This window comes from Calypte anna, chromosome 17, assembly GCF_003957555.1.
Source record: "Calypte anna isolate BGI_N300 chromosome 17, bCalAnn1_v1.p, whole genome shotgun sequence".
Lineage (NCBI taxonomy): Eukaryota > Metazoa > Chordata > Aves > Apodiformes > Trochilidae > Calypte > Calypte anna.
The window spans coordinates 9114533-9126610 of record NC_044262.1 but is presented as its reverse complement, the minus strand read 5'-3'; the positions used below and the strand labels follow the sequence as shown (position 1 = coordinate 9126610).

Here is a 12078-nt window from a genome sequence, read left to right as displayed (position 1 = left end):
GGCCAGCGCGCGCCCCCCGCCACGAGGGGAGAAAAAAATAAAATAAATAATAATAAAAAATAATAATAAAGGGGGGGGGGGGGAAGGGAGGGAAAAGGGGGGAGCTCCGCGCGCTGCCTGAGGGGAGGCGGCACCGAGGAACCGGGGAGAGGTGAGGAGAGGGAGGGAGGGAGGAACCGCCCGCACCGCCACCGCCACAACCCCCCCGCGCTGCTCGGTGACTTACCGGGGAGGGGGGGGGGAGAAAGGGGGAGGGAAGGGAAAGGGAAGGGGTAGGGGAGGGACCGGCAGAGAGCGGCGGTGCCGCTGCCGCCTCCGCGGCGAGGAGGAGCCCGGCGACGGGAGGGAAGAGAGAGAGAAAGGGGGAAGGGGAGGGGGGGGACGCGGCGGCAGCTCCGGGGCCGCCAGGCGGGGGGAATGCGGGACGGCGCATGCGCGGTGCGGGCCAAAGGCTGCACAATGCCGCTCTCTCCCGGGACTGCTACGGAGAGGCCCGAGAGCCAAAAAGGAGCGGGGCGGGCGGGCGGGCGGGGGTTTCAAGGCAAGGGGCAGGCGCGGCGTTAGCCCTGCCCTTCCCTCCTGAGTGGCAGCTGGAAGAGGGGAGGGAGCTCGGAACACCCCCGGGTTTCACAGGCTCCTCCCCGGGTAAGGGCGCTCTGGCTCGGGGTGGCTCTGAGGGGAGAGCGCGGTGAGGGCGGGAGCGTCCGGTGCGGATCGGGTCCCATCCCATCCCCTCAGGGCTCCATCCGTCCCCGGGTGACATTCCCGTGTCACCCTCGGTACACAGGTCCGGACCCCGCTCTGTCCTCCCCTGACAGTTGTTCCGAGAGCGTTGGACCGGGCTGCAAGGGGTTGGGGACCCGTTGGGTCGGGGCTGAGCTCCTGGAGGTGCCCAGCGGGTAAAAACCCTGCGGGAAGACGCGGAGTGAGCGGCAAAGGCAGCGCGGGGTGAGCTGGTAAAGGCTGGGAAACATCTGCCAGGGTGGAAGTGTTACCTGGAGGGGTGTGAAAGGGCTCAGAAAAACGTGTAACTTGGGTTCATAAAGGCCCAGCAGCCAGATTAAAGTTAAGCATGTGTTTAAGCACTTCTCTGGAGAGTGGGATTTTTTTTTAATTTTTTTTTTTTTTCTGGGCTACAACCCAAGGCATTGCAATCTGCTTTTAGTTAGGAGGGGGAAAAAAAAAAAAAAGGAGACAACGTGTCATTTACCGGGCCTGTAATACGGGGAGATCTTGGGTTAGTGGTAACTGAGAAAGGGAAAAAATAAAAACAAAATAAAACAAACCAAAAAGCCACCAAAAAAACCCAACCCCCCCCCAAAAAAAAAACCCATACCACAAGAAAAACCCCAAACAAACGAAAAAACTCAACCAAGCAACCAATAAAAAAAGCAACTAGCAAAAGCCTGTGTGATGGTGAAGCCAGAGCCCTTCCCCTCCAGTCTGGAAAGCCACAGCAGGAGTGTTGAGGATTAACCCTGCCATGGAAGCCTGGGGAGGTAAAACAAATTTATTAGAGCTGCACAGTCCCCAGAAGAGTATTAGGAAACAAAGTTCCTGTTGCTGATTCTTACAGATGGCTTTGGCTTAAAAGCTTTCATTCTTTTAAAATATAAATATGAAATAAAGTGAGAAAGCACAAATCAGCAGTATAATCTTATGAGTATATTTGATTTCCTTTGATAGGTGTGGGGTGTTTTGGTTTCTTTCACACTGGCAATGGAAGTCTGTATTTTGCCCCTCTGTGATTGCTTGAGAAGCTTTTGGCTGATATTTTTATGTACATTTAAAATACATCTGTTTAAAAGGCTTTATCTATCCTGAATAATACCTCTCTGGAACTTGAAAGCTGAAGCCTCAACGACAAATTAATTATAATCTTAAATGTCCCTTTAGTCTCATAAGTGTCCTGGATTTCTTTTAAACAAGTTTGAAGTATTATAAACTCCATTTGGCAAAGTACTCAGTCCCATGCCATTCTGGGGGCCTGACAACATGGCCCTTGCAGAAAAAGGCAGCTCAAAGAGCAAGGGCATTTTTGGGGGACTGCAAAGTGGGGATTTGCATGGCCAGCCCTTGGTCTTTGGATGAAATTTAACTTGTTGGTTATAAGTCATCCTTGAGGGTCTGTCTTGCTCTCCCAGCTGTGCTGCCACAGCTGGGATCAGCAGGATGTGATATCTGTCCAAATTCCCTTCCTGGAAAAGAGTGGGACTTGGCAGGCTTCTCCCTCACAGAATCTTTCATTCCACTTGATCCCAAATAGCCTGAACCTGGTGACCTGCCAAGTGCACTGGAGCAGACACCTGTCTGAGGGGATTTTTGGGGGAGAGCACCTTCCCATAACGATGAGAGAGTAAGAAAGGTTGAGTGGGAGTGGAAGTGACTGCTTTGAGTGCTGCTGGAATCCCTTTGGATGGCTTCAAGGGTGTCAGAGCTGAGGCCATGGGTCCTGCTAGGACTAACGTACACCATTTTGTCACAGGTTCCACTGAGACCAGAACTCTTCCAGTCCTGCAGATTTAATCCAAAGGACCTCAAAGCTTTTGGAAAAGCTCCCACTAACTTCAGGCACATGCTGGACCTGCTCTTTAGTCCTGCCTGCTGCACACAAGCTCGTGCTTACGTTTGTGATGGTGAGTAACAGGGCACTAAGCTTCCAAGCTGTGTAAGCCCAGGTTTATGTTTTGGCACAATTAGCAATCTCGATTTGGGACTTTTAATTTGCTTGGGCCTCTGAGCAGGGAGAGGAAGTGTGGGACAGACTTGGACCAAGAAACACCAAGAGGAAGAGCTCATTAGAGACCTGCTGCATCTTTTAGGCACTTGAAGAGCAGCTGATCTCTAACACATAGCTCTTTCTGTGGGGTTAGTAATATGCTGCTCTGTTTTCTTCTAAATCCCAGACACATCACGTTCTTATGTTTCTTCTGGGAGTTAAAAACAAACACTGAACCTTCTTCAGGATAGTATTTCTGCCTCCCCTAATACTGCATGAACCTTGCCTGCATCACTGCCAATATTTGTTCATTTAAAACTAGGAAATCTCACTGCAGTGGAGAACAAGTAGGATTGGATTCATTCTGCCCTGGGAGGAATGTCAACAAATACTTATCCAGGGTGCAAGGGGCCTGTGGAAGTTGAAGAACTTCTTTTCAAGGAAAATCATTGAACACTGTGCTCACAGAGCTCCACATTACCTGTTAAGGAACAATTCATGTTTTTGAAGAATAGGTAGGAGTTTGTGGAGGATTGGAGTCCAGCAGCTGTGTCACTCAAAGCAGATTCCCCCCAACACAGGTCACAGCCAAGTTAATGCATAGAGGCTGCTGGATCTGAGAGCCCCAGGCTGAATCACACTCAGTCTGCCTGCCAGACGTGCTGACAGCCTGCTTCTCCCAGCCACTTCAACTGGAGCAGCAGGTTCTCAGCACTTCTGTGAATCAGGAGCTTCATTCTCAGCTAGAGCAAGTGGTTGCAACCTCAATGAAGGGACAGTTGAGTACAGTTAACTCATCCCCCTCAGATGGAATACACATGTATTTACTACTCGTGGTAGTTTAGAAATCAAGGTGTTTCAAAGTGTTACTTTTTGGTTAGAACATCTCTTTACCATTCTCTTCAACCTTGGTAAGTAGACAGGAGGAAAACACACAGAAATCCACGAGGGCTTTAGCCAGCTGAAATCCAGCATGTTCTGGTATCTGTTAGTTTAAACTGCCAGCTCAGTAGCACACATTATTCACAAGCTTGCTTACTTGTGCAAGCCAGTGTGTTAACAGCAGGTGCCAGGTCTATACATCACACTGAATGTGTAACAAAACCATTTAGATGCAGCTGATTTCCAAATAAACATCATTACTGTGGCCAGACATACATACTCATGTTGTCTGGGCAGTTTCTCTCCACTTCTCAAATTCTGTGGTCCTGTCCTTTTCTCCCACACTAGTTTAGGCCTTTGCTCTGCTTCTTCCCATATGCATAAATCTTAGCCCACTCTATCCCAGCCTCCAGCTCCTCCAAGCATTGCTTCTTGCTGCATCCTGATAAAACCACTGAGGTCAGATAGAATATTTTGGGCTCTTTATTTCCTTCCACTCCATTGCAGGGGATGCCACTCATCTGTGTTTATCTGTTTGGAGAAATGCCAAGCTGAAAGGACATTATTTAAATCCACTCTGGACCCTCCACCAGACTTTGTCTCCAGAGCAGCATTTAGATCATAAACAAAAGCTTTTATTACAGATGAACACTTAAGAGGATCCTTTGGGTCCTGGAAAGCTCAATTCTGTCCTGAATTCCCATCAGTGACCATAGTGCTGTTCCTTTTGGGGCCTACAGACACCCTGGCTCCTGGGATCCCTCTTTGGGGGGGGTTCTGCTCACCCTTTTCCACATGAGGAATGAACACTGAAGAGACAAAAGGTCCTGGAGGCAGGGTGGCCTCCAATTAGTGTGTCCAGGCTCTCAGAACTACAAAGTCTGAGTCAGCAGAGCTGAGTCCCAGTTCTGGCTCTGCTCATGATTCTCTGCATCATCCTATTCCCTCTCAGCTGAAAAACAGGGCTCATAATATTTCCTTACCTACAAAAGCTGTTAGGAGGATTATAGCATTGTTGTGAATTCCACAGATGAAAGGTACTACAGAAGAACAAACTGCAATTATTGTTTCAAACCCCTGCTTAATCCTGTCATCCTCAACTTACTGAATAACACTTACTCAATCAAGGAAATCTTGCTACTACAGTGAAGGAAATCATTGGTAAAGATGATTCTGTTGCAATAAGAGCATTTATCCCCTTGTGCTCAACACTCTTCTCACTGTCACTGAGATGATCAGAATCATATAATCCCAGATATTTACTGTATGCTCTTAAGTAGTCTTCTGTTTGGATACTGTTCTTTCTTTATCCCAAACATGACTGCTAGTGAATAAATTCCCTTTTTGTAATGTATCCTGATACACATTGTAGAGATAACAACTGCTGGCTATATAGCAGCTGTGAGCCTGCTAATATGGGAGGTCTCCAGGAGGCCAAGGGGGCTGATAAAATGATCAGAATGGCCAAATTTTCCTGCCTTGAGGCTTGTGGAGCTCCATCAGCCTTTCATGAGCATGTGAATGTACAGCATGCTTCTGGACATGCTCAGGGAGGGATTCATACCCCCTCAGCAGCCTTCTCCACTTGTAATCCCAAGTACAAATACTGACAAGAGCTCCCTTCCAGCAAGGAACTGTGGTTTTAATGGTAAAACAGGGACTGAATAGGGAGGTGAAGAATCAGAAGCTTACAGAAAAATTGATGCCCTGGGTTAGTGTTTCCAGCAGTCTTTGATTACTGTTAAATCCTCAGGTGCAGTCATGCAAGCACTGAGTGTGCTCAGTTCTCAGAAAACTCAGTGGTCCCACAGAAACAACTCTCTCCTTTTCTTCTTCTGTCAACCCTTCTTTTCAAAATACTTAAGTCCTACCCTAGAGACCAAGATCAGGGAAGCAGAGTGGCTGTTTAGCAGCCCTGAAAACCACACTGGGTTTGCACAGATAATATTTTTCTTGTCAAAGCCTATGCACAGATCTTCCTAGGAAACTGTTTATACCCCTGTGCATTAAGGGTTAAAAGTAGTGCAATGGCAAGGAATAAATATGCTGCAGGTGTTAGTTAACAAGGTACTAATTGGGTAACTAGAGGTGCTACATAAGAGACCACAGAGGCTAATCAAAAGGCTCTGGGTGAATCTAGGATGCTCTTCAGAGCTTGGGGAGGAAGAAGAAGGAGAAAAAAAAAACAACTACTGCACTATTCTTATGTTTTGTGGAAAAACTGCCATTGAGGTATTGTAAAACAGGCAGAGTGTTTTATCTTGGGTGTAAAGTTAATGTGATCAAATCAGTTCTGAAATTTGTTTAAAGATTGCTATTATTTTTCCCCCACTCTAAGTGCTTTTACTTTGCACCAGGTAACTTGTGCTTGAGTCATTCTGATTTGATTTTATTGTACCTCCTATGGGGCTTATTCAAACTGAGTCAGCTTGTGTCTGTTTAGCTAAATTATTATCTAACCTCTCTGCCTGGCATAAAGAAGGCTTTAAGGACCTCTGGAATACGTTTATTTTCCTAGTCCCTTGGAGGATGCAGCTGGAATTTTCAAGCCCAGCTTTTCAGCCCTAGATGTAGGTGTGTGAGAGACTTGAAGGTTCCAGGCTGACAGCTGAGAGTGGTGAAGTCTCAGGGGATGGTTTCCCATGTGAATTGTTTTGTCTGATGGATGATGAACATGACAATTTATGATGCAACAGTCTTGCACCCAACTTGAGTGGGATAAGGAAGTGCAAGGTATAGTTGGAGACTGCTTTTGGGGGACATTTTTGTTGCACCTTCCATTGCCCATCTGCTCTTGAAAATGGGATTTGCAGCAAGGTTTAAACTCCAGTTTCTAAGGTATACGTGTTCCCTGTGGACTGGGAACACTGGAAGGACTTCATGCTCCTGCTGGGAGCCCACGTGCTTTGGGTGCAGAAGGTACTGAAATGGCTTCCAGGTACCTGATGAGCAAATCAAAAAAGTTCCTGTGGTGGAAGGAAGGCCAAGGCAAGCACTGACCAAGTGTGAAGTTTGTCTGGAGATGCAATTTCAAATGCTGGCTTACAGAAACAGAATGTCCAAGAGCAGTACAGCTGTGAGTTTCTAGTTCCTGAATTTGCACAAGCCTTGAAGTAAAGTGGGGGGGAAAAATGCCCTTTTTTCTTGGGTTTGGTTAAGAAATGTGCACAACTTTGGTTTTTCTCTAGAAGTGGACCCAAGCCTGGGCAACTGGAATTTTCCTAAGCACATCTTCTTGCCTGTAGAAAACCCCAATTTTGCTGATTATATCAGACCTGAGAAATTTTTGTCCTACTGGTTGTGATTTTCAGCTGCTAATCTTCTGTAAATAAGGCATCCCAGGAAAACTGCCTTCACCTTATGGTTACAGTAAGGTGACTTTTTGGCACCACAGCAGAGCTCTGTGTAAGAGGCAGCGTGGCAGCCTCTGCTGGGGTTTGTGTCCACAGAAAACCCCCTGAACTGCTTATTTTGTGTCAGCACTCCAGTGTCTCCCTTGGACTCATTTTCCAGTGGTTCTATTCTTTTTGATTTGCGTTGCAGCAATTAAATAATCTTTGTGTTTATAACAGCATCTTTTTTAACTTCAGCTTGTATATTTGCCTCAGATTATAAACTGTTGGTCTGTTACTTGGAAGTGTTTGTGTTTGTTTGGTGATGCTCTTAAGGTGGCTGTGTTAAAACTCATGTTGTTTTAGTTGTATACATTATTTTTCGTGGTGGTTTTAGACAATATTTATGAAATGTACCAATCGGTGCAAGCTGCATCACGTTGTGGGGTTTGTTTATGTTTTTGCTGTTGGGTTTTTTTTTTGGTTGGTTGGTTCGTTTTGGTTTTTTTGTGTTTTTTTTTTCACTCACTACTCCAGCCTCCACTCCCGCCCTTCTATTTTTGTTGCTGCTCGTATTAGTTGTTGCGTAATAACCCAGAGCGCGCATTACCCAACGCAAACCGCGAGTTGAAATAAAAAGAGCAAGGCAGCTCCCACAGCCGTGACTTCCAACTCGCTTTCCCTCAGCCCCTTGCGTGGGTTACAGCCGAGAAAATCCACGCATTTCCCTTTGCACTTTTAAGGGCTCTTGTTGTACCTTTAGCGCCCGAGAGGCGCGACGGCGGGCGGGGAGGGAAGGGAAGCCGGGATTGTCCCCGGCAATGTCTGCCCGGGGAACACCCCCCAACCTCCCCTTCCCTGCGGGTTTTTATCGCGGTTTCACCCCCCCCCAAAACCACCGAAGCCTTTTCCCCACCCGAGGGACCGGGCTCACCCACCCCCGCTGACCGGGGCATCACCCCCGTTGCTTCTCTCCCTTGCCCGCCGGTCCGGGAGGGAGCTGGGGGCCGCCGGAGAGAGGCGGGGGGGGGGAACCGGGGGAGTCCACTGGGTTCTGGGACTTGTAGTCCGGGAGCTGGTGGCCGCTTCTCCTCTGTGCTAGCCCGGGACTACCGTCCCCACATGGCCTTGCGCCCCGGCGCATGAGCTGTCGGGCTTCTTAGCGCATCTATTATACTGCCTTGCCGAGGATAAAAAGAAGAGCAACTGGAGGGACTATAAGGCAAACGTTTGCTGGAGCTGCCGGGGCAAAGTAATCTATTTAATCTTTCCCTTTATTTGTTAGATGCTTGGGTGTGCGTTGCTAGCACTGGGCCATGGGTTCTGGAGGGAGGGGGGGGGCCGGGGAAGAAGGGGGAGGAAAGAGGAAAGCAAAACCCACTTGGGAAAGGCCAATGCTGGGGTTTGTTTTGTTTTGCTTTTTTTTTTCATTATTTCCCCCCCCTCCTTTTTTTTTTTTTCCTTCCTCTCTTCTTCTGCTCCTTCTCGCCCCAGCTCCCCGCGGCCCCGCAGCCTTTGTGCTCCTCCACAATGCAACAAAGCGCGGCGGGGCTGGCTGCAGCCTGGCCATTGATTTCCTCCCGGCCCCGCCGCTCCTTGCCCACCCTTTTCTTCTTCTTCTGCCTCTTCTTCTCCATCTTCTGCTGCCCCCTCCCCTTCTCCCCTTCTCGCCGAGCGCCCGAAGACGCCCCGGACGGGCGCAGCTCCGGCTCCGCGGAGCCCCGCGCAGCCCCGCGCAGGAGGGGCTTGCTTGCATTGGCTTTTTTTTTTTTTTTTTTTTTTTTTCGGTCGTTTTTTCTCCTTCTTCCCCCTCTCTCGCTCGCTTTCCCTCGCTCGCTCTCTCTGCCCGCCATCTTTTGAAGGGGAAAATTAGGGGCGAGGAAAAGGAGGGGTGCAGGCGCTCTGGAAAACAAGGAGAGAAAAAAAAAATATAAAAAAAAAGGGGGTGGGGGGGAAGCGAATGAAAAAGAGGAAAAAAAAAAAAATAAAAAATCGGAGGGGTGGAAGCAGCAGCAAACCCCCGGCACAGAGCGGTGGTCAGGGCGCGGAGCGGGGCTCGGCGGTGGCCCCGCTCCCTGGGCTGCCCCCCACCCCTTCCCTCTGCCCCCCCCCCTGGTTTGGGAGCTGGGAAAAGGTCTGAGCAGGCTGCGGGTGATGCGCTGGGAAGCGCGCGTTCCGTGGGGTGTGCGTGTCTTGGTGTGGGGATCCATACAGCTCCTGGAAAGATCTTTGGTGTTTACGGAACTTTGGCAAATAAATGGGAACCGAGCGTTCGTTTCCTAAACTTTGCTGTGCTTTAGAGGGGTGAGAAGAGGCGCAGATCGCAGGTCTGGTGTCTGGAAGTGTTGCGCTATAAATAATGCTGCCCATAATAAAACGTAAAACTTCAAAACTCAGCCGTACTTTTTCCCTCTGTTTATCTTGTTTTGCGTTTTTTTTTTTTTGCACCTCCCCGGGCGCTGGGGATGGAGCATTTGTAGCCTGCTTGGTTTCACTTTCAGACAAAGCTGTAGTGTTGAGGTCGCGGATCCGTGCGCGTTTTTAAGCTCCACAGCTGAGTCCTGCAGGGTGTTTGTAGGAACTGAGTTTTATCCAGAACTGACTCCTGACAACGTGGAGCATGCATTCTGTAAGGTTCGTGCTGAATGTTCTGTGGCTGGTCTGTGGTGTGGATGTATCTTTCTGCTGATGTCAGGAATCAAAAGTGACCAAAACAAACTTTTTTTGGGTTAAGTAAATAGGGTGGCTTCACTGTAATACTTCAGACATTTCTGTTTGGGTTTTTTTTACATCTGAAGTTCCATAAGACTCATTAAGTTATGGGTTAACACAATTAGCAAAGCACACCTGTTTTTCCTTGCTGGCAATAGAGAAGTGTTGCTTTTTTTTTTTTTTTTTTTAATATGCTTGTTAGTCTTTTTAATGTTCAGTCTATGGGAGTGTGCTGAGTGGGTGTCTAAACAAAACTGGAAATGTAAGTTTAAAGCTGAAACTCCTGTCTTTAGTTCACACAGTGATAAGGTATTAGAGGATTTGGGACTACCATATGTGCTGCAATGGATGGGTGAGAAGTACAGAATAAATACGCCTCAATCAAAACAAACAAGAAATCCCCAAAGCAGTCTGGTTGCTTTACAAGCAGAAAAACCCCAGCTCTGTTTTGCTTACAACTACCCAGCCACTTGGGTACTGGAAATGTGGAGTTCTGCTCCTAATCTGGGGATCACAGCACTCACAGCCTGCTCTGTCTCTTACTTTGTTAGCACTGAAGTAGTTCAGGGAGTTTTTAATAATACCCTGGGAGGGTCCTGCTGGACCAGAGGAACCCCTGACCTCAAAGCCTCCCTTTTTGGAAAGCACAAATGCCAAGATTGTGTATTTCTTTCTCTTAATCCACGCTGCTTAAAAATACCCAGTCGTGCCTGTAGTTAGTGCTTTGAGACAATGCTTATTAAAAGGGCTGGGCAGAGGGTTAAAAGTGTTATTCAGTGTTCAGAGGAACCTTCATTGCAATATTGTCTTCCATGCTCACTGCCTGTGTAGTGCTCAGTGTGGAGACAGTAGCTCTTCCAGTGAAAGGCTTTTTAGTTTTAGTGACCTCTGCGTGCAGACTTGAAATTAAGAAAGAATGAAACGTGCAACGTAAAGTGTCTGAGATCTGCACTCAAAGCTGACTTTAGTGTGTGAGTTCCATTAACTTAAAAACCAGGCTTCATTGCTTCTGGAAATAAAACTGCTGTCGTTAAAGCACTGAGGTACTTGAAAAAACTTAAGTTCTTGTCATTTAAAAAGTATTTAGAGAGAAAAGCATATTGAAGAAGTCTGATGTTCCAGCTCAGTAAGCTCTTTCCCTGTCTCTTAGGGCTGGTTTTGTTGTTGGTGTCTGCAGAGGCAAGTGTTTCAGTGGGCTTCTTAGCTAGTTGATTTCAGTCAGTTCTCAGTAATACTGCAGAATGTTTCTTTCCTGAGTTCAAAACTGTGTGCTTAAGACTTCATCCTTCAGTCATGTCCCAAAACGGGGGGCAGTCTGGTGGAGGTTTTTGGTATCCACAGCCCATGTCTGCAGGCAGGGATCCAGCACCCAGATAAAAAGCACTTGGTACCAGTGAAGTCTGGGCCTTCCAATGGTTTTTAGAGATGCATCTTTTAATTGGTACAAATTCTGAAAGATGCTGCTTAATATTTACCTCTTAATTTGGGGGCAGGCCACTTGTCCAGTGGGTTGTGGGTTTCCAGCCAAGTCCCACTCCACTCCTAGAATCTCCTTCCTTCTCCCTGGAGTCATCTGGGAGCCAAATCGTTCTCCTTGACAGCACAAACAACCTGGGAGTCAAATCCCTCTCCTGGGCAGCAGCTGAGTGATGTAGTGAGGTCTCATGTTTCAAAGGCTTAATTACTTTTACAAAATATATTACTCCTTGTCTACTTCAGTAAGCTATCGGGTGCTTTCAGTGCAGGCAGAACTACACTTTGCTAAATAAATGAACAAAGAGTGTTTTGCATCTCAGTGTTGTTGATTGTTTCTCTTTAATCCTGGTTGTTCTTTCTTTGCTAATTTGCAAAATTCATTAATCCACAGAGGGTTTCCCAATCATTACCATGAATCCTATGTTTTGTTGTGTGTGTTGGGTTTTGTTTTGGTTTTGTTGTGTCTTGTGTTTTTTGTTTTTTGTTTTTTGTTTAATTGCTACATTATTCTCCAGTAATAGCCCAGCACACCATTGTAAGCAATAGAGTTCTGGGAATTAGGAAGGAGCTGTTGTTGCTGTGCTGTTCAGTGAGCTGCCAGGGCTTTTTGGAAGGATGTGTGAATCTCAGAGCTTTTTATTCCCCAGTATCTTCCTGTGACATTGGTGTAGTTTTGTCAATCAGCAGTGCTTGTTGGAGGCAAACAACTTCCTTTGAGGCACGCTGAGGCTTTAACCCACTTGTTGCTAAAGCCAACATTAGAAAAATTTAAATTTTGGAGAACTGTGGAAATTCAGTTGTGCTGCTTTTTGTGCTGCTCCTTATTCCTTCCTCCCTTCTAACTGATAAGATACAGACTGAAGAAACACCTCTGTTTTGGATTCCTTTCGTGCTTTCCCTGGCCTCAGTCTCTTTCCAGCCTGAGTCTGATAAGATGACACCAGGGTGTCTGGAAGT

The 12078-nt window shown here is 47.2% G+C and overlaps 1 protein-coding gene across 3 annotated transcripts in view; it reads left to right on the top strand.

The window, feature by feature from the left end:
- Positions 1-2617: 2617 nt before the first annotated feature.
- The window catches only part of BRD3 (bromodomain containing 3), a 37284-nt gene continuing 27823 nt past the window's right edge, over positions 2618-12078 (top strand). Inside the window, exon 1 of one of the 3 annotated variants that reach the window (XM_030460988.1) lies at positions 2618-2636. The gene's annotated coding sequence lies outside the window, so the exon portion shown is untranslated. Of the gene's footprint in view, positions 2637-7982; positions 8186-12078 lie in introns of those variants that run through there. The other 2 variants (XM_008497262.2, XM_030460989.1) reach the window with 2 other exon arrangements.